Genomic DNA, 22,801 nt, shown 5'->3' on the forward strand with positions numbered 1-22,801 from the left:
AAAGAATGAATAAATTAATATTTATTAGCCATTAAAACTCATTATACATTCTGAATGGCCATAGGAAATTATTCAAAATTTTAAATGACCCATCTTCGGATTAAAATATTTGCTGTAGGTGAACATTTGTTTACTTTAGAAATTAATAACAACTCAATAAATGTATTCTATGTACTGGTCTTTAGAAAGCAGCATGAAATATGATTTAGACAATATCTAAGGATCATACTGGTATGCAAATTATAGGAATTATATATTTATATTTTTTATGTATAGGCATTCTCCCAAAGCACTGGGTTATGACCATGTTTGAGTATGTATGTGAATGTCTCTCTCCCTCTCTCTCTCTCTCTCTCTGTGTCTGTGTGTTCCTGGAATAGGTGAGTAAAGAACATTGGGAACATAAGACAAGAATATCGTTCTCAGCAGGGTTGCCTAAAATTCAAAGATCATTCTAGCTACTCCATTTAAGCCACACTTATATAGGGCAGCAGAGATACAGGAAAATGCTGGAGGCAGAAGAGACAATGACAAAATCATCCATTCATGCTGCATGGGAGAAGGTAATGGTAAACTACTATATTTTTATCAAGAAAACCAAAGGAACAAAATCTATAATGTTATGGAACCAGGTGATAGATTTCTTAGGCTGGAGGACACTCAACAAGATACTGAGGAAGAGCTGAGAAGTTTTTGAAGAACCCATAGTATTTATGAATGAAAGAGTTTGGGACATTTAGTTGCTGAGGTTGCCATGCAGGAAAAGAAAATCTGAATCTGCAAAGAAATGATTACAGTGGGAAACATGGAATGTAAGAAGGATGAACATGGGAAAGTTTGACAGAATGAGAGATGAATTGAAGTGACTATACACATTGACAGGCATCAATGAACTGAGACAAACTGTGATCATATACTCTCAGGAAGAAGAGAGTCTTTGTTACTCAGGACATTAAAAAAACTAAGCAGAAATAGTGTTTCTTTTATTATTAGGAAGGATATAGCAGGAATAAGACTTGGCAACAATGGAGTCAATGGCTGAACAATATCAGTTAGACTTTGTGGACAACTCTTTAATATGACTGTCGTCCAAATCTCTACTCTGATGACTGGTGCATAAGAAGAGGTTTTATGATCAAGTTCAATTTGAAATCACGGAACATGCAAACAAGGCAAACATGGTCGTGGTTGGAGAATGGAATGCCAAAGTTGGGGATATCAGGGAAAATATGATTGGATTTTGAGTCCAGGAAATTGGAGAAAGACACCAATTTCTATCAACTGGGCGATTGATAGTGATTCTGATTGCTGTCCCAGGTCTTGAAACAACCAAAGGAAATAACCTTATTTTAACCTTATTTTACAGTTTCTAGCCATATGGTTATAATAAACTGATTTGATTTGATACATAACCATCACCAGATCCCCTTCATGGAGAAGAGGCTTGCATAATTCAATGAAGCTATGAGCTATGCCGTGCAGGGCCACCCAAGATGGACAGGTCATAGCAGAGAGTTCTGACAAAACATGATCCACTGGAGAAGGAAATGGCAACCCACTCCAGTATCTTTGCCATGAAAACCCTATGGACAGTACCAAAAGGCAAAACGATATGACGCTGGAAGATGAGCCCCTCAGGTCGGAAGGCGTCCAATATGCTACTGGGGAAGAGCAGAGGGCTAGTACTAGTAGCGCCAGAAAGAATAAAACAACTCAGCTAAAGCCGAAAGGATGCTCAGTTGTGGATGTGTCTGGTGGTGAAAGGAAAGTCCAATGCTGTAAAGATTTTTTCTCCATAGGAACCTGGAATGTAAGATCCATGAATCAAGGAAAGCTGGACGTGATCAAACAAGAGATGATAAGACTGAACATTGACATCTTAGTTATCAGCAAACTAAAATGGACAGGAATGGGTGAATTTAATTCAGATGACCATCAGGTATACTACTGCAGGCAAGAATCCCTCAGAAGAAATGGAGTAGCCTTCATATTCAATAAAAGAGTAGGAAAAGCAATACTGGGATACAATCCTCAAAATGACAGAATGATCTCAGTTCGAATCCAAGGCAAACCATTCAATATCACAGTAGTCCAAGTCTATGCCCCAACCGCCAGTGCTGAAGAGGATGAAATTGACCGGTTCTATGAAGCCCTACAGCACCTTATAGAACTAACATCCAAAAATGATGTCCTTATCATCATGGGGGATTAGAATGCTAAAGTAGGAAGCCAAAAGATTACCAGAATAACAGGCAAGTTTGGCCTTGGAGTACAAAATGAAGCAGGGCACAGGCTGATAGAATTTTGTCAAGAGAATATGATGGTCATAGCAAACACTCTTTTCCAACATCCCAAGAGACGGCTCTACACATGGACATCACCAGACGGTCAACACAGAAATCAGATTGACTATATGCTCTGCAGCCAAAGATGGAGAAACTCTATACAGTCAGTAAAAACAAGACCAGGAGCTGACTGTGGCTCAGACCATGAGCTTGTCATTGCAAAGTTTAGGCTTAAACTGAAGAAAGTAGGGAAAAGCACTAGGCCAGTCAGGTATGAATTAAATCATATCCCTGTTGAATATACAGTAGAGGTGACAAATAGATTTAAGGAATTAGATCTGATAGACAGAGTGCCTGAAGAACTATGGACAGAGGTTCGTGACATTGTACAACAGGTAGCAACCAAAACCATCCCAAAGAAAAAGAAATGCAAGAAAGCAAAATGGAAGCTTTGCAAATAGCTGAGGAAAGGAGGGAAGCGAAAGGCAAGGGAGAAAAACATACATATGCCCAATTGAATGCAGAATTCCAGAGAATAGCTAGAAGAGATAAGAATGCCTTCTTAAATGAACAGTGCAAAGAAATAGAAGAAAACAATAGAATAGGGAGGACCAGAGATCTTTTCAAGAAAATTGGAGAGATGAAGGGAACGTTTAATGCAAAAATGGGCATGATAAAGGACCAAAATGGCAAGGACCTAACAGAGGCAGAAGAGATTAAGAAGAGGTGGCAAAATTACACAGAAGAACTATACAAGAATGAGCTTAACGTCCCTGATAATCACAATGATGTGGTCACTGAACTCGAGCCAGACATCCTAGAATGTGAAGTGAAGTGTGCCTTAGAAAAGCTGAGCAACAACAAAGCTAGTGGAGGTGACAGTATTCCAGCTGAGCTATTCAAAATCTTAAAAGACGATGCAGTAAAAGTGCTACACTCAATTTGCCAGCAAATTTGGAAAACTGAACAGTGGCCACAGGATTGGAAAAGATCAGTTTACATTCCAATTCCAAAGAAAGGCAGTGCCAAAGAATGTTCAAACTATTGCACCATTGCACTCATTTCTCATGCTAGTAAAGTTATGCTTAAAATCCTACAAGCTAGACTCCAGCAGTATGTGGACTGAGAACTACCAGAAGTACAGGCAGGATTTTGAAGAGGTAGAAGAACTAGAGATCAAATTGCCAATATACGCTGGATCATGGTGAAAGCTAGAGAGTTCCAGAAAAACATTTACTTCTGCTTCATTGACTATGCTAAAGCACATAACAAACTGTGCAAGTTCTTAAAGATTTGGGCGTACCAAACCATCGTATTTGTCTCTTGAGAAACCTATATGTGGGTCAAGAAGAAACAGTGAGAACTGACATGGAACCACTGATTGGTTCCAAATTGGGAAAGGAGTCCGGCAAGGATGTATACTGTCGCCCTGCCTATTTAACTTATATGCAGAATACATCATGAGAAAGGCAGGGCTAGATGAATCAAAAGTTGGAATTAAGATTGCTGGAAGAAATATCAACAACCTAAGATATGCAGATGATACCACTCTAATGGCAGAAAGTGAAGAAGAACTAAAGAGCCTCTTGTTGCGGGTGAAGAAGGAGAGTGCAAAAGTTGCATTGAAACTTAACATTAAGAAAACCAAGATCATGGCATCCGGCCCTCTCAATTCCTGGCAAATAGATGGGGAAGAAATGGAGGTAGTGACAGATTTTATTTTCCTGGGCTCCAAGATCACTGCAGACGGGGACTGTAGCCAAAAAATTAAAAGACGCTTGCTCCTGGGGAGGAAAGCCATGGCAAATCTAGACAGCACACTAAAAAGCAGAGATATCACCCTGTCAACAAAAGTGCATATAGTCAAGGCTATGGTCTTCCCAGTTGCAATGTGTGGCAGTGAACGTTGGACCATAAAAAAGGCTGAGTGCCAAAGAATTGAGGCCTTTGAACTTTGGTGCTGGAGAAGACTCCTGCGAGTCCCTTGGACTGCAAGGCGATCAAACCGGTCAGTCCTAGAGGAGATCAACCCTGGATGTTGTTTAGAAGGCCAGATCCTGAAGCTAAAATACTTTGGCCACCTAATTAGAAGGAAGGACTCACTGGAGAAGAGCCTAATGCTGGGAAAGATTGAGGGCAATAGAAGAAGGGGATGACAGAGAATGAGGTGTCTGGATGGAGTCACTGAAGCAGTAGGCGTGAGCTTAAAAGGACTCCAGAAGATAGTGGAGGACAGGAAGGCCTGGAGGAACATTGTCCATAGGGTCGCAATGGGTCGGACACGACTTCGCAGCTAACAACAACAACAACAACAACAACATCACCAGATGGGTATGCAGAAATAATAATAATAATAATAATAATAATAATAATAATAATAATAATAATAATAACAACAACAACAACAACAACAACAACAACAACAACAACAACCCCCCAGTGAAGCATTACCTTGACATGGTTATAGGGCTTTTATACTTTGAGGAAGATGAGAGCTATGCCAGAGGTTCAACCATACTGGACAGGTCTCATCAGAAGAGTCAGACAAAGAATGTCTCTCCCATAAAAAAATATGGTGAGACATAAATTTCAGAATGCCATACTGGCTCGGATGTCACCCAGGTTAACAAGCTCCACACTAGATGTTGGATTTCCTGGATATCTGGTGAAAAATGTGTTTACCCATTGCAAATACACAAAGATTGAAAACAAAGAAATAATGATCTGTTATTACAGATCAAGTCCAACAAGAAGAGGATATCTAAAATGAATGTACCAGTTCTGGAAAGAACAACATCCAGAATCAGAAATAACAGAACAGAGACTAACAGATTAATGCCGAACTGCAAAGGTTTACCTAGGGCAAAGAAATCAAAGCCTTGCCAGAAGTAATTCAAAATGTAGAGGCAAGGAAGGGGGAGTTGGCAGTGAAGGAATCCACCAGAGATATACATTTCATTTGGAAACCAGGGACCTCTTCCTCAGGAAGAACAAAGCCCTCTAACTAAAGAAATAAAAGAATTGAAACAAAGAATAACTGAGCATCTAGAACAGCACAAAAACAACAGAATAAGGCTGCCTGCATTGTAGCTTGTTCCAAACAAACAGCTAGCACAAGAATTAAAAAATGCAAATACTGCAATATCAAGTATAAGCACCAATTCACTGCAAGAAACGAACCAACTAATGTACAGCACAGCTGCAGTTATAACTCAATACCTGGGAAGCAAAATCAATGAAGAAGAAAAAAACAAACAAACGGTTCACCAAAAAATGGAAGGTTAGACTAGAAAATAAGATCAGCAAGTTAAGATCACATGCAAGCAAGCTAGAACAGATGAAAGAAAAGAAGCTGAAGAACAAGAAGACCAAAGAATACCTAATCAAGAAATACCACTTAGCAACAAGGAATGTCAAGGAAGCACTGGAAATAATAAAGCAGCAACTAACTGCTATAGCCAGGAAAATCAATAGATACGAAGTAGATGCAAATTATAGGCAGAACCTCCAATTTCAATCCAATCAGAAACATTTCTACCAATCCATCAATGGAGAAACTGCAATGAATCAGTCAGCACCTGACAAGGAAGAAACAGTGCAGTTCTGGAAGCAGATAAGGGATAACCCAAAGAAACCCAACCAGGATGCGGCTTGGTTAAAAGAGGTGGATGCAAATAAAACGGAGGTTGAAATGAAAGAACTAGTAATAACAACAAAAATGGTAGAAAAGAGAGCAAGGAATATCAAAAATCGGTCAGCACCAGGTGAAGATGAACTACATGGGTTTTGGTTGAAACATCTAACTGCTATACACCCATTCATTGCCAAGCAGTTCAATAATATACTACAAGGAGGAGAAATTGAAAAGTGGCTTACAACTGAGAAAACATACCTAATAATGAAAAATCCAGCAAATGGGGCAACAGCAGGCAACTACAGGCCAATTACCTGCTTACCAAACAACTTTCAAATTGCTAACTGGAGTGGTAGCTGATGCAGTACAAGAGCATCTAGTTGAAAACAATCTCTTTCCACCCAAACAGAAAGGAAACCACCCCAATAGCAGAGAAACAAAAGATCAACTCCTAATAGACAAAATGATCTTAGAAAACTGCAAGAAAAGGAAGACCAACCTGAATGTGGCATGTATTGACTACAAAAAGGCATTTGACTCTCTGCCACACAACTGGATAATCAAGTGCCTAGAAATAACAGGAGTCAGTAGAAACAGCAGAAAATTTGTGCAAAGATCGATGGCACAATGGAAGACAGAGTTGCAGGTCAATGGTGAAAGACTGGGAGAGGTTAATATCAAGAGAGGAATATTTCAAGGAGATTCATTATCACCACTACTATTTGTTATTGCACTGTTTCCTCTGTCAACAATACTGAATAACTCAGGACATGGCTATCAAACATCAAAAACATCTGCCAGACTATCCCACCTCCTTTACATGGGTGATCTGAAGCTGTATGGAAAAACATCATCTGAAATAGAATAGCTGCTGAACACTGTCCGTATATATAGCCAAGATATTGGAATGGGAGTTTGGCTTGGACAAATGTGCCACACTTTACTCTCAGACAAGTAAAAATAGTGAAATCAAGATGCTCCATGAAAATAACATTAAAAGTCTGGATAAGGAAGATTACTACAAATACTTGGGTATCCTTCAAGCTGATAACATCAAGCACACTGAAGTCAAGAAAAAGATTAGAGGTGAATACATCAGGAGAGTAAGGAAGATCTTAAAGTCCAAACTCAATGGAGGAAATACTGGAAGACAATCAACACCTGGGCAATTCCAGTCATTAGATACGCAGCTGGAATAGTGGATGGGACTCAAACAGAACTAAAAGCAATGGATAGGAAGACCAGAAAAATAATGACAATGAATCATGCCCTTCATCCACGCAGTGACATTGACAGACTATATCTACCAAGGGAAATAGGTGGACATGGAATGTTACATGTACATCAGATGGTTGAAGAAGAAAACATGGCTTTGGAAGAATATCTGAAGGACAATGATGAAGATGCACTGAAATTAGTATATCAGGAAGGCTTACTGACTACTGGAGAGACCAAGCTCGCCTACAAGAAAGACCAAATGAAGAAAGCACTACATGGCCAGTACATTAAAAAAATAGCTGGGAAAGCAGATAATAATAAGACCTGGCAATGGCTAAGAGCAGGAAAGTTGAAGAAAGAGACCGGGACTAATTCTGGCTGCACAAGACCAAGCCTTAAGGACAAATGCATACAAAGTCAAAATTGAGAAGACAGCAACAGACAGTAAGTGCCACCTGTGCAAAGAAGCTGAAGAAACAGTGGACCACCTGGTAAGCTGCTGAAGAAGATTGCACAGACTGACTACAAGCAGTGGCATGACAAAGTAGGAACAATGGTGCATTGGAAGATCTGCAAGAAATATCATTTGCCTGTAAGCAAGAACTGGTGGGATCATAAAATAGAGAAAGTCATAAAAATGATAAAGTTAAACTGCTCTGGGACTTCAGAATTCAAACAGACAAGCACCTGCAACATTTATTTTATTTATTTATTTTATTACATTTACATAACATCCCTGACATAACAATTGTTGAGAAAAACAAAAGAAAGACAAAAAAGTCTGGATAGTGGACGTGGCAGTGCCTGGAAACAGCAGAATAGACAAGAAAGAACTGGAGAAGATAACAAAATACAAAGACCTACAAATAGAAATAGAAAGACTGTGGCAGAGGCAAGCAAGGGTAGCACCAATAGTAATAGCCACCTTGGATGCAATCCCAAAACAACTGGAGCACCATTTGAACACCATTGGAATTGGCAAAGTCGCCATTAGTCAATTGCAAAAGGCGGCCTTACTAGGAACTGCTTCCATCCTGCGACAATATCTGTAATACCATCAAACATCCACATCTGCCTATCCCAGGTCCTTGGTAAGGACTCGATAGATAGACAAAAATGCCAAATCCAGTCTGAACATCTGGATGACTGTGTGATGATCAATAATAATAATAGTTGAAAGGGACTTGGAGGTTACCTAGTCCAACCTCCTGCTCAGGCAGGAAACCCTATACTATTTCAAACAAATAGCTGTCTAGTCTCTTGTTAAAAACTTCCAGTGTTGGATCATTCACTGCTTCTGGAGGCAGGTTGTTCCACTGATCAATTGTTCTAACTTCTCTTCATTAGACTAGACATACCCAATTCCAGCAACCATTCCTTATATGTATAATGATTCGAGTTAGTAATGATTATAGTTTGATTAATAACTACAGACGAGTTTAGTTATCACAGTAAAGATGTATCCAGGGCTAACTGTGAAACACATCATGAACTGATGTGCAGGTTCCAAGCTTGCAAAATCAAGCAGATTCCAAACTGAGTTAAAGAAGAAGCTAACTAGTTTTCATAATATGATCTTGAGCACATACCCATATACCCACCATTTTCAAAGACAACAGGAGAAGTTGCTTCAGAGTCATGAACCACATTAATTAGAAATCAGAGGTATTGTAGAATGAAATCAAAGAGGTAGTTAAGGATGAATGTGGAGAGAGACTGTCAAATATCAAGAAACAGAGCAAATCAAATTGGGTGTAAGAACAAATCATGGAAATTGCAAGAGAAGAGAAGCCAAAGCCAAGAAAGGCAAAGATTTCAGAAAGAAATTTAACAACAAAATCAGAGAGCTGAAATAAAAAAGACAAGAAGCAGTATAACAGCAACATCTGTAAACATAATGAAGATGGAAACAGGTGCAGAAAAGCAATGAATGGCTTGCCTTCAGAATTTTTTTTTTTTAAAGTTTGGACAATCACATTTCTGAAATGATATAGGATTTCCTGCTTAAGTAGGGGGTTGCTCCAAAGGTCCTCTAAGATCCCTTCCAACTCTATTATTCTGTTAAACTGTGTTCTAAACTCAGAAGAAGGTGTGCTAAAGAATGTCAATGCACTAATGCTGTAATACTAATTCAAAACAAAAAATAGATGGAAAGAATATACTGGAATACTGGCAATAGATACTTTAGAAGATATTCCATATTTGTAAGAACCTCTATTACTACAAGGTGAATTAGATCACCACTCCACTACTTAACAAGTTGGTTCATACTAGAGGAATGGATGGAATATGCACAGAAATATGGTAAGGTGTTGGACTAGAACACCTCCAAGGTTCCTTCCAACAGAACTGTTCTGTTATTCTGTAAAACTTCTAACCAGGTCATGCTAATTGGAGAACAACACACCAGACAACACATTGGAAGAGGGTGATCTACGATACATAGAAATAGCAAAGAAAGGAGACTACCAGGGTACATATTACTATATAAAATTCTTAATTTCATATATTGGCAAAATGATGTGTAAACTCATCCAACACAGATGAGAGTCATCCATGGAAACAGAGATCCTAGATATTGAAGTTGGCTTTAGGAAAAAAAAAACCAAGGAACACGGGATATTATTATTGATGCATGTTGAATAATTGACAAAGCTGAAGAATAGGAAAAAAAGAAATCACTCTGTGCTTCATTATTGTAGAAATGCCTTTGATTGTGAAGGATGTGTCAAGCAGTGGAATGTGTTTAGGAATTTGGATATCCAAGAACATCTTATTCTTCTCATGAGAGACTTATCTACAGGCCAATAAGCTAGAATAAAGATAGAATATTGTGAAACAGACTGTGTTTAGGTTGCCCAGGGAATGTTGTATAGTTTCTCCCTATTTACAGGTTAAAGTGGCATTGAAAAAAGTGACTTACGTTCATTTGAGCCATGGTGGCACAGTGGTTAGAATGCAGTATTGCAGGCTGACTCTGTCCACTGACAGGAGTTCAATCCTCACTGTCTCAAGATTAACTCAACATTCCATCCTTCCGAGGTCAGTAAAATGAAGACCCAGATTGTTGGAGATAATATGTTGACTCTGTAAGCTTACTACGAAGTGGGGTATAAGTCTAAGTCCCATTGCTGTTTTTCACCCTTATGATTGTTGCAGCATCCCAATGGTCACATGATCAAAATTTGGGCACTTGACAACTGGCATGTATTTATAATGTTTGCACTGTCACTGGATTATGTGATCATCACTTGTAACCTTTCCAGGCAGCTTCTGACAAGCAAAAATTAATAGGGTAGCCAGATTCACATATAGATTAACCACTGTATCATTAACTTGGCAACTGTTGTGATTCACCTAACAGTTGTGGCAAAAAAGGTCATAAAATGGGACACAACTCACCAAACAAATGTCTTGGGCTCACTTTTGTCATATGTTGAGGGCTACCTATACTCAGTCTAAATTATGACTATATTTTAAGGAATGCTGGATTGGAAGAAGATGAACATGGTTTTAAATTGAAGGAAAAAATGCTTGTAACCTACACCAGGGTAATGCCACTACCCCGATATGTACCTGAACATGCAAAGGATGCACAAGACAGACTGGGTATACTTATTTTCTACCATTAGTATATAAAATATTATTTCATTGAAAAATAGCGGATATATTTAAACCAGCCATTTGGAGCATTAGAAAATGTTAAACGTGATTACTTCTTTAACAAGAAACTCCTAAGCCATTACTACATTGCCAAAGATTTTATATTAGCTGCAGATCTCTATCACAACAAATCATAATGAGTTTTCTCAGCAAATGGATCATTATCTTGATAGGTTTTTGTATATTAAGGTGTAATCCTATATAAACGTGGGAGTAAGCATGAAATTGAGGTTTACTTATCTGTACTTAATGGGGCTTTCTAAGTAGTGCATAAGATTGTAATAATTGCTCTCTCTCTCTCTCTCTCTCTCTCTCTCACACACACACACACACAATGTTTCAGAACAATTCAGATGTTTTCCCCTTCATCTGCTGAATCTTTGAACAATACACTCTACAAATCTTTTAACATGACAATTATAAGATGGAAGAAAGAGATGCTTCTCTCTGCCCCTTCCCTGCCCCCCCCAACAATCAAACCTTCTTCTGTGCAGGCGAAAGAAACCCACCACAAATCTGTGCCGGAATCTGCGCCAAAGCAGAGATTGTGGATGCAGAGTTAAATGGTAATGATTTGGCTGCAGTTCAAGAAAGCACAGATGCTCCAAACACCTTTCAGATTTTTTAACACTAACCACCTGTCAATCAAATTTACAATGGAAATGAAGCAAACAGAGCACGTTGCTATTCCCAGATTGTGAACTAAAATGGGCTATTAAGGGCAAGTTTGAAAGATTTCTGAGCTTACAACATTTGTGCCTCTGGATTATTATTATTGGTTTTTTTTACACTCTGGATTTAACCATTATTTCTGAAACAGTGTAACTCACACCGTGACTGACAGCAGCATACTGATCCAGCCATCTTTTATCAAGTGGCATTTATTTTAAATGCGCACAATTCATCATTTATAGTAAATCAGCAGATTGCGCGTTCTAGGGGAAAGAAAATAGCAAGAGGCAGCATTAAACAGGCCAGGGTTTTGTTAAGAGAACATGATATATTGTTAGCTGGGAAGGTAGCAAAAATGGATAATTTCTTTAACCTTTCATTTTTCAGTGGGCAGAGAAAATCACTAGCCAAGTTGACACCCCACAAACCTTCTTTCTTTGCTTCTCTTTTTTATCATTCAGATATCATGCTCAGCCATATTTTGCTAAAGAATGGTTTATTGAATAGAATACCTGTTTGTGTGTGAGCACATATGCACACACACATCTTTGAGTTAGCTTTGATTCCTGTGAACTACATGGAAAAAACTGCAATTTTCCTGGCAAATTTTAATAGTGGTTCGCCATTGTCCTCTGTCTTTTTAGAGCTGAGAAAAAGTGATTGGCTTAAGTTCACCTAGTTGGTTTAATGCTTTAGGCAGGACTAGAACTCAGAGTCTTCTATTTATAGCTAGGTGTTACAATACCATTATCTGGCTTCATGTGGCTACATCCTAGGCTAGTGTTTACCAGCCATGACAAGTTTTAAGATATGTAGATTTCAATTTCCTTTCCAATGACAGAGATCCTCAGCACTGTAGTTGGGGGATTCTTGGAGTTGAAGTTCACACAGCCTGAAGTTGCTAAGGTTGAACAATGCTGTTCTAAGCCATAAGCCATGGTTTTTGAGTAATAATGACTATATCCTCAAACACATTAAGCTAAAATCAACCAGATAAGCTTTTATTACGTATTATCCCAAAGGCAGTATTCCATAGTGTCTCATTGTGTGTTTTATGTAACCACAACATAAAGGTAAATAGTGTTCCTTAATTTTTAAACAAGGTATATTACATCTGTTTTAACTGCTTCTGTGGCCATTGCTCTGTGTTTCTACATGCTGACCCTTACACAGTCTGTTCTGGGCCATCAACACTTGAATTTCCAAAATTTTCAATCAACTTGATATCACAAGATGAGAACACCTCATTCTTGTATGTGAAATACTTCTCTTTTTTTACATTCACAGTCCTCTCCTCCCTCCCTCCCTCCCTCCCTCCCTTCCTTCCTTCCTTCCTTCCTTCCTTCCTTCCTTCCATAATTGTAGTCCAAGTAGGATACTTGCTTTTAGTAAGCTATTTATTGCATAGAAATGGAACCCTCCTTTTATTCAGAAAATACTGAAATACTGTTCACATAATTCTTGCATGTTAGACATTCTGTCTGAACTAAAGTGAATTGAAATCCAAGAACATTTGAAGGACCCCAGATACCGTTTTATTATATTGCATAATATATCTCTGGGAAAGATTTGTGTAACTCTGGGCCCACCGCCCAGAGTTATTCTTTTATTGCTTTTAAAATTATGACAAACCCACCCACCCCCCAAAAAAACCCCAGAATAACATAGTTGGAAGAGACATTGAAGTTCTTCTAATCTGCTCAAGCAAGAGACCTTATACATTCCAGACAAGTGGCTGTCCAGACTTTTTTAAAAGCATCTAGTGATGGGAGCACAACTTCTAAAGGCAAGTGGGTGCTCTGGTCTTTGCGCTGTTAGAAAATTTCTCTTTATTTCTAGGTTGCTTCTCTCCTTGATTAGTTTCCATCCATTGTTTCTTGTTTTACCTTCTGGTGCTTTGGAAAATAGGTTGCCCCCCCTCTTCTTTATGACAGCCCCTCAAATATTGGAACAATGCTATCATGTTACCCCTAGTTCTTCTTTTCACCAGAATAGACAAATCCAATTCCTGCAACCATTTTTCATATGTTTTAGCCTTCAGCCCCTTAATCATCTTTGTTACACTCTTTCCAGAGTCTCTGCATCTTTTTTTATCATACGGTGACCTGGATGCAGTATTCTAAGTGTGGTCTTACTAAGGCTTTATAAAGTGGTACTAATAGTTCATATGATCTTGATTCTATCCCTCTGTTAGAATTGCACTGACTTTTGTCAAAGGAAAAAAGAAAACAAAAAAATTATCCCCCCCCCCCGTATATGCTTAGTGTTCTTAGGACACTAAGAATGGCTAATGGAGCATGGAGGAAAACAAGCTGTGTCTGGAGCAGTTTCACAGGTAATGTGGTTGACATCTCCCTGTCATGTCCTTTGGAGACTAAATCTAGTGAAGATTTTTTTCCAATGACAAAGTATGTTCAACAAGAAATAAGGGTTACAACTTACAATTTAATGGCTGTTCAAAGTTACAACACCATTGAAAAAAATGACTTGCAACCAGTCCACAAACCTATGTACATTGCAGCAGGCCCACAGTCACATGAACAAAATTTGGGCACTTGGCAACTGGCATATATTTATAATGATTGCAGTATCCTGGAATCACGTGATTGTCATTTGCGACTTTCCTGCCTGGCTTTTTACAATCAAAGTCAATAAGGGAATCCAAATTCACTGAACAAATATATGGTTCACCTCACGACTGTGGTGACTTGCTTAATGATCACAGCCAAAAGGTCATAAAATTCAGTACAACTTACTTAAGAACTGCCTTCATTAGCCACAGAAAATCTCGTCTCATCTATGGTTATAAGTCAAGGACTTTCTGTATTCTGTTCTCATCTTCGTGCCTTCAGACACGTTACCCTGTTGGGGACCCTGAAAGTTTCCCTCATGGTATAGAAAGAGCCAATTTACTTCTGCCAACATTTTGCCCTGGTTGGCAGGGGCATGTACTAATTGTAGCAACAAGAGGACTATTTCTAATTTCTAATTTTTTTTAGGATATCCATGACCTGTAATGGAATTCTTTTTATCTTCTCATTCAGATTTGGTATGATCATTCCAGGAAGATCCATGGCCTAGACATTGCCTACCCCTGGCCTAGACATTGGTATTTGAACATAGATCTTTTTAACATTTGTATTTTATTGCATTTTATTAATCTAGGTGAAATGTTAATAAATAATGCTAGTCCATGTACGATATGCCATATGTGAAATAAATAAATAAAATGATGCTTCTACAGGTCTGTTTCACGAAGGATTTGCAAACATAAATGAAGCAAAATAAGTTCTCAAGGCAATCATTTTATCATGGCAGCAAAAGCAGATTATTCCAAAAACTATGATAAATAGAATGCTTCAGATTTGGAAACAAACCTATTGAGGAAAGTTGTTTGTGCACTCTGTAAAGATTTCAAACATCACTAAATAAAACCAATAGTATGAATTGTGTGCAGAAAATCAGATTCTTTATTAAAGCTGAAAAATGAAGGGTGATGATGATGATGATGATGATGATGATGATGATGATGATGATATCCAGTTAGGCTGACACAGGGTCCAAGCTTAATAATTTCATAAATAAATAAAATACAAATATTTATAGTCAAATTCTTTGAGTAATCACTTTTATTCAATCATTCACTGAACTAATACAAAATACACTTTCGTGGTTTCTACAGCTAGCTCTAGAAAGTAACAAAGAGTTAGGTGAAAAAAAGAACTGACCTAAATTTCACCTTAAACTTTACATGAACCGAAATCAATTGCCCACAGTTTTTGCTGGAAGCAAAGAACAAGAAACACTAAAATAGATCCTGCTTCCCCTGCTGACGTTTAATTTAGCCAAAACTAAACTAGAATGGAAAGCTTCTAGAGAAAGAAACCTTTGTGAGATTTCCAACTTGAGCTAAGAGCAAGATCAGAAATGAAATAAACACGTTGCCATCCTGCTTAGTTATCTGACACCCAAATTTCCAGATAGATTGATGTAGGCTTTGGATATTGTCCAAGGCTTTCTGCTTCTTGGGAGTCCTCAGTACAGGCTCCTTACCTCCCTACGTTTCCCCTATCATTTTTCACTTCTCCTTGGCAGAAGTGACAAGAGAAATTGTGAGGGAGGAAAAAATCCAGTGGAATTTGGCTTGGTTATCTCTAAAACCCTAGTCGTTTCTTAAATTATGGAGCCCTGCAGAAAATACTTTCATGCTAATTACTATACATTTTTTGGTTAATAAATAATAAAGCAACTACAATTTGCTGTAAAAGACCACTGGGTCCCTTAATCTTTCACTTTGTTGACTTCCAGACTTGTAGAAAAGACCACACTCTTTTGCAATTTCTGGTTCTCTCCTCAGGGGCCAAAAAAATATTTTTAGACTCTGGTTTACCACTGCAAAATTGGTATGGGAGCCACCTTCTGCCATCCCCCCCAAACAAAATTAAAGTAAATAATATAATATTAGAAGTTCTTTGGATGGAAAGGGACTGTGAAATTTGCTAAGATTTCAGTAATCTAACATGAAAACCAGCTGTGTACCTTGGGCCCACCTCACAGGTTTATTGTTGCAGGGAAAATAGGAGGAGGTAGGTGTGTTGGATATGTTTGCCACCTTGAGTTATTTATAAAAACAATAAAAAGAGGATACAAATAAATCAATATTTCTCAGAAGAATCAGGGCTAGAATGGTGTCAATGGCTCCATTCTGATAAAATAATTTTAGTTCTCTGCCACCATTGAAAAGAACTACTTCCATAACTTTTGCTGTGGGCTTTGTTGCAAATCACTTGGACTTAACTTCTTGACTTATAGTAAAGGTATTTAGTGATTAACTTTGTTTTGGGAAGAAGAAGAAATATATAAATATTAAATTTTATTGTTTTTATTGGAGGTTCCACAGAAATTACATATGTGCTTGTTTGATGGCATTTTGAAAGCATATAATCAATTCAATTATGCATCCATATATCTATTTTTTTCTTTTCTCCATACTTTAAGTATTAGAAAATCAAACTGATGTTTATAATATAATTAGTCATAGCTACTTTCTTTCTTGTAAGCCTAGGTGAACCAGAGAGCCAATCCTTCAAGTGACCTAAATAGATTCTTCTATTTCTAATATCATTACCTAAGGGAAATATGAAGTTTAAAACTTCCTAAGCATGAGTTGTTCTTCTCAGCTCTTATACTTTCTCCTTACTAATTGATCCAATACTACAGCTTCCTCTCTTTCTCCCCATCCCCTTCACTGAAGGGAAACAAATTTAACATTTTAGTGGCAATTAATCATGATTCACTTCCTGTGCAATAACTTGAGCCAATTTATAATCTTGTTACACATGTTACATGAAGTAGAATAGTTCCAACCTTTGATGGTTTGGCTTATTCAGTGTTGTGCCATTTCTGGTACTATAACAGTTTTTCCAAAGGGGCAGTGGACATAAGAGAAAACAACATTTTGCATAAAATCACACCATAGTGTGATTGGTGTAAAGAAATTAAATATTAGGAGCTCATATTTTGAAGACTGTACCAAATTTGATTTTTGGGGGGAGCAGCTACAGGCTGAACCAGTTAAGATATGTACTGGTTTGTTAGTTGTGAAGTCGTGTCCGACCCATCGCGACCCTATGGACAACGTTCCTCCAGGCCTTCTTGTCCTCTACCATCTTCTGGAGTCCATTTAAGCTCACGCCTACTGCTTCAGTGACTCCATCCATCCACCTCATTCTCTGTTTCAACTTCAGGATCTGGTCTTCTAAAGAGCAGTCAGAGTTGATCTCCTCTAGGACTGACCAGTTTGAATGCCTTGCAGTCCAAGGGACTCACAGGAGTCTTCTCCAGCACCATAGTTCAAAGGCCTGAATTCTTTGGCGCCTTTCTTATGGTCCAAATTTCACAGCCATATATTGCAACTGGGAAAAGTTGGTTGTTGTTGTTGTTGTTAGCTGCGAAGTCATGTCCGACCCATTGCAACCCTATGGACAATGTTCCTCCAGGCCTTCCTGTCCTCTACCATCTTCTGGAGTCCATTTAAGCTCATGCCTACTGCTTCAGTGACTCCATCCAGCCACCTTATTCTCTGCCATCCCCTTCTTCTCTTACCCTCAACCTTTACCAGCATTAGGCTCTTCTTCAGTGAGTCCTTCGTTCTCATTAGGTGGCCAAAGTTTTTTTGTTTCAACTTCAGGATCTGTCCTTCTAAAGAGCAGTCAGGGTTGATCTCCTCTAGGACTGACCGGTTTGATCACCTTGCAGTCCAAGGGACTCAGGAGTCTTCTCCAGCACCATAGTTCAATTCTTTGGCGCTCAGCCTTTCTTATGGTCCAACTTTCACTGCCATACATTGCAAATGTACTGGTTAGTTATTGATAATTTGGGTTTCATTGGCATAAACGTGTAAATTTACCAGGTTTGCCCCACTGTTCATCATGTTACATTTTTAACATCTGTTGTCCTGGAGGATACAATTAGAGGAATTTATTTTTCCTTTCAATTTTAATTAACTCCAAACAGAGGTAACCCTTGGCTTATGACATAATTCGATCACAAAGCAAGGTAGTTGTTATTGAGTCACACCCAAGTTTGCAACCTTTTTTGGTTATGGTTATTAAGCAAATCACTGCAGTTGTTAAGTGAATCACACAGTCATTAAGTGAATCCAGCTTCCCCTATTAACTTTGCTTCTCAGAAGCCATCTGAGAAGGTTGTAAATGGGATACTGCAATCTTCATTGACATGTGCCAATATTTCAAGCACCCAAATTCTGATTATGTGATTGTGGGGATGCTCTGATGGCTATAAGGGCAAGGACTGACTGTAAGTCATTTATTTTTCATTGCCATGGCAGCTTTGAACAATCTCTAAACAAATGGTTGTAAGTCAAGGACTACTTGCAGTTTTGTTGTTAGCTGCGAAGTCGTGTCCGACTCATCGCGACCCTATGGACAACATTCCTCCAGGCCTTCCTGTCCTCTACCATCTTCTGGAGTCCATTTAAGCTCACGCCTACTGCTTCAGTGACTCCATCCAGCCACCTCATTCTCTGTTGTCCCCTTCTTCTATTGCCCTCAGTCTTTCCCAGCATTAGGCTCTTCTCCAGTCAGTCAAACTTGCAGTTTGGTGATTGCCAAATAATATGGTCACCTCATTACCCACTTGATGTAATTTATTATTAATATACAGCATGCGTTTTACTTATTTATTTGAATTTATAAGCAGTCCAATGCCAACGGACTCATACTGTCTTGAAGTTTCCACTGTTTATAGCCCTGCATTGTTGAGAACTGAACAGTGATTATTACTGACAGTTTTGTGGACTTTAACTACCTTCCTATCCATTAGAGAGCAATTTTCTCCTCGTTCGTTCAAGGTGAGTATCTGATTTTAAAAGTCAGAAGTTATATCTAGACTGTTATTTATAAGTGTTTGCCAAGTTACAAATATCCCAAAGTCAAGTTCCTTATAATTAAAGTACCCTGCAAGAAATATAACCAGTTCATACTCAATTGATAGTGGGTAACAGCTGAAAGAAGAAACTAAAAACATCCTTTTTGGCAAGGCCCTCTACAAGTAACACCCTAGGATTTTGATTTATGTTGGCCTCAATATATAGTTCCAAAAGGCCTATAAATCATGCAGAAATTATTGGCAAAAATTGCCAATAATAATGCAACAACATTTTGAGCGAGAAAAAAATACATTCTTGAAGATTCCTTCCTTCCTTCCTTCCTTCCTTCCTTCCTTCCTTCCTTCCTTCCTTCCTTCCTTTCTGTTATATGCTACTGTCATTAACTACAATATGTTGTTTGCCCATTAAAGAATTCCTTTGTTCACTCAAGCAAGGGATGTCAGCCCCACATGCTAATCTAAGAGGTACTGATTATATTTTGAGAATGGTGGGGAGGGGGGTTAGAAGAAAAAAGGGAAGATATGCCACTTTTCAATTGGATCTTGACATTAACCTGAAGTAAGCTGAAGATAATTCACACTAGAAATTGTGTTCTTAATTAGCTAAAGGAAAAAGATTATTGGAAGTGCAACCTCAAAGAGAAGATTGTGTCAGAATGTTTATACCTTGTATTATCTTTTCCCTCAAAGATCCTATAAAAATAAAGCAACATATCTAGCATGTCACAACTTCTGGAAGCTATATAAATGTAGGATTGTTGCTTTATATCTCTATATTTTATGCCTATATCAAATCAGTTATTGCTAAACAATGGAAATATCTTGATGATATCTTAGTAGTTAGGTGACATTGTAAAATCTTGCCTATACTTTTGCTTGGGAATGATTCTGATAAGATCCATTCTATTGGAAAGGAAAGTAATGAACTGTTCTACAGCTGTTCTATAAGGATTGGCTGGATGTTATTATTTATATAAGATTATTGTATTGTATAAAATTAGTGTATTATTTATATAACTAATAGGCAAATAACCTAGCAACAGCTTGTATAAAAGTTATGGACAAGTTAAAATACACTAAATCTATGTAATTATTAAAAAAACCAAATACATTTAAAAATTAAGTTTAAAAAGCTTTTCTAAATACTTTTCTTAGAAAATGTTATCAAACTGTTTTCTTATGCCTTCCTCTTACATTTTGTTGTTGTTGTTGTTGTATTTATTGTTCCTATCTAATCTACACTTTTTTGATTTCTTATTGGAACATCATTTTTACTCATCCATTACCAGCTACTATACAAATTATATAGAGCCTTGGTGGAGCAGTGGGCTAATGCCTCCTTAAGTAACACCAGCTGCCTGCAATTAGTGCAGGTTCGCATCCCACCAGGCTCAAGGTTGACTCAGCCTTCCATCCTTCCGAGGTAGGTAAAAATGAGGACCCAGATTGTTGGGGGCAATTAAGCTGACTTTGTAATAATGCCGCTTGGGGTGTGTGTGAAAGCCCTAATAATAAGCAGGCATATACATAGAATGAAGGCTATTGCTAATCTTGTAAGCCGCCTTGAGTCTTCGGAGAAGGGCGGGATATAAATGGAATTAAAATAAATAAATAAATAAATAAATAAATAAATAAATAAATAAATAAATAAATAAATAAATAGACATAAAATACCAATCCAAACATGTTAACTTTCTATGGGATTGGATTTCCTTAATCTTGTAATATGCATAGTAATATGTATTTAAATATTCAAGGTGAGAAAAGCTGAACAATAATCATTATAGAATATAGTTTGAACTTTCAGCATTACAAAGCCTTTCATCCAGAAATATCAAAGCATCTTCTGTACAGGCATCAATGAATGATTCAGAACAATGCTTTGAGCTTTACAAAAAGTGTTGCTGATGAAGAAAATGGAAGTGATGGAAACTTGTGGATTCCTTCCTTTGCTTAGATTAGTGATAGATGTAAATTCTGTACGTTGAATTTTCTGCAGTCTTAAGGATGGATTGATAGAGCAGATTGCCTGGTCCTCAACCAAGATGCTCAAGACTGTTGTGAGAATGAATAGGATTATTATGGAGGATGCATGCTGCATCTTCACAAAAATCTGCAATTCCACAGAAAAGATGTGGATGTTCATGCGTACATAAGGCTACTTTGAACTAGAACCAATCTTTTCACTTGAAGGACAGAAATAATGTCCCATTGGATCATTCAGGTATGTATGTATGTATGCATGTATGTATTTTTACTTATTTGGTAGATTTATATAGACTTCTATCTCATATGGGACTCTGAGCTGTACAAAGCAAGACAACAACAAAATTCTTTATAGAGTCCATTAAAACCAATAAAACCATAGAAAACATCGGTGGAGGAATGTACTCAATTTCCAAAGCAAAACACCCATTTTTCAAGTTCCATCTCCATATTATTGGATCCTGAGGTCAGATAGCAAAGACATGTTTTCTGGAAGGTCAGCAAGGTCAAGTCCAATCAGAGAGAACAATTTTCCAGTGTAATTAATAGAAGTGGAGAATTAAGAAGTTTCTGCCCAGAATATTTGTGTACTGTTTCAGAGAGTTATGATTGTTTCGATCTAGATCTAGCTTGGCCTAGCATTAGTTATTGACTATAGGTTTACTATTCTTTCAGGGATATAGTTTGAGAATTTCTGAAACTCACTGAACTAACAGCTTCATCCTACTATCAGACTCAATTTTCCCAAATCTGGTACTATTCAAATAATCTCCTAGCCAGATAATATTGGATAATATTATATGGACAATATCAGGTAAATAAAACCTGGTACTGTCCATATATAGGTGATGGAAAATAACAGAGGACAACTATAAGTTCCACAGCCATGTTCAGTCTTTCTTATAATAAATGATATTAGTGAAGTAGAATAAAACAGGTATAATACAAAATTTTATCAAAGTAAACATAATGTTCCAGTAGGGACTGTTAAAGTATAAATGAAGCACAGATGAAATATTGTGCAAAGGAGGTGTGCAATTTAGCTCCCCTAATTTCCATAATTGTTGCATCTAATCTGTATACACTATTACATAAGAACATTCAAGATACAGAAGGAGAAGGTAGCAACCATATATTGGCTGATTGCCTTCATGATCTAATTTCTTAGTTTCAGACAAGCTTTGGATGATGGCATAGCTTTGATTAACCTTCCTTTTTTTTCTTTTGGTAGAAACTCAATTCAATTCTTGGGTTCTCAAATAAGATATTGCATTCCCTGCAAAATGGGAACTATATCTCCCACCACAGTTCTACCTCAAATTTCATGCAGGCAGAACTTTAAAACTGAGTTATCAATCTGAAATATCTGCTGACAATAAGGAAAGGCTTAGGAATTTTTTTCCTATGGACATTTCTCAGGTTGGGTTTATTCAAAATCCAGTGGGGGAGAGGGAGGGTGGGGGAGGGAAGGAAGGAAGATTTTTTTAAAAAAGAAAATTAATTCCACTATGAGATATTATTCACATTTCATAAGAAGTCAGATACATGAATTCCTTTCTCTCACCATGACTGCCCTGCCAGCTTCTAATGGATTATGACCTGCATGAACAACTCAATCTATGGGAATATATTGGAGTCACAAGGCCAAAAATCTTTCATATCAATTCCAGAGCCTGTAATGTTACTAAATAATCTTTAGGTCACATAACTCACCTAATCACTGTTTGAAGAGTTGAGTTATGGGACAGACAGAAGATTCCATGACTAGGCTTTGTTCTGAACTGTTCTAAATTGCTAAAGTATGAAAGCAGATTTAGACAGATATGAGTGCGTCACTCTTTGGGCAAACAAGAAAACTCTTCCTTCAGACAAAAAGAATTCATTGGCATCTTTCTCTGATTAAAAGCCTTTTCGTGTCTAATATGTATGCCAA

This window comes from Vipera ursinii (genome assembly GCF_947247035.1).
Source record: "Vipera ursinii genome assembly, chromosome: Z".
Classification (NCBI taxonomy): domain Eukaryota; kingdom Metazoa; phylum Chordata; class Lepidosauria; order Squamata; family Viperidae; genus Vipera; species Vipera ursinii.